Genomic DNA, 1174 nt, shown 5'->3' with positions numbered 1-1174 from the left:
CCAGGTAGGTCTCAATCTGATTCTGTAAGTTGCCTGTGGGCGACGCGAAGTCGCCGCTGTGTTTTTGGTTTCTTTTTGTCTCAGTTTCGTGTCTGCTCTTGTTGTGTCTGCTGTTATTCTAGAAATAGGACAATCTGCCAAAACGGGAGTTAATGTAAAATCTCGCCCCCGTCAGGACAGTGTTCTTTCTGCCAGGGCGGGAGTGGATGTGGAGTCCCACCCCTGTCAGAAAAAGGGAGTTGATGTGGAATCCGACCCCGTCAGAAAGTGGCGTTTGGCTGGTTGTGTCACGTGACAAGACTGTGTGTGTGTGTGTGTGTGTGTGTGTTAACCCTTTGTTGACTGTAGACTTGGACTGACGTCAGGACAGAATTTGTCAGGTTTTAGAAAAAAAAAAAAGAGAAAAAAAAAAACCACCAGGCCGATCCTGCCCACCGCGTTCTCGGCGAGGAGGTACCGGCGGCTCGCAGTGGGCGGGCAGCGCCGGCCGGCCTTGCTGCGGGGCCATCGCGGGGCGACCCGCTGGACTAGCTGCCACCGGCGGACAAAGGCGGCGGGTCCGCACTCGGCTGGGGAGCCCCGGGTTGCTCAAATTTCCGGCTTTGGCGGCGCAGTTAGGGCTTTGATAGCAGCAGTGGTGCTGAGGTTCTGGTTTCTGCAGGCACGACAGTGGCCGTAAAGCCTGCCACAGCTGGGGAGGGGCCGACTGCGGCCGCCGTCCCTCCTTTGGCTTCCCCTCCTCCCAGAGTCTGCGCACAGGTGCCTGCCCACACTCCCTCCCTTGTGTCCGCCACCCGCGCCGCCGCCGCTGCTGCCCCCACCGCAGCCGCCGCCGCCCGACCGGCAGCAGAGCCGTTTCGCGGGAGGAGGCTGCTGTCCGCGCTCTGCCAGGCCCGCCGCCGCCTCCAAGCCATGCGGGAAGACAGTGCAGAGAGCACCGGGTGTCTAACAAGTGGTTAAATTCCCCCTCCCTCCCAGTGTTTGTTTGCCACTCCCAGGAGTTTACGCCACATTCCCTGCGCCGCGGTGCGCGGCGGAGACTCGGCGCTGGGCTCTTCCCTGTTCACTCCCCGTTACTGAAAAAATTCCTGGTTAGTTTCTTTTCCTCCGCTGACTAATATGCTTAAATTCAGCGGGTTGCCACGTCTGATCTAGGGTCGCCATAAGGTTCCCT

This window comes from Mus caroli, unplaced genomic scaffold, assembly GCF_900094665.2.
Source record: "Mus caroli unplaced genomic scaffold, CAROLI_EIJ_v1.1 scaffold_14002_1, whole genome shotgun sequence".
Lineage (NCBI taxonomy): Eukaryota > Metazoa > Chordata > Mammalia > Rodentia > Muridae > Mus > Mus caroli.
Note: the sequence above shows the minus strand (reverse complement) of the source record.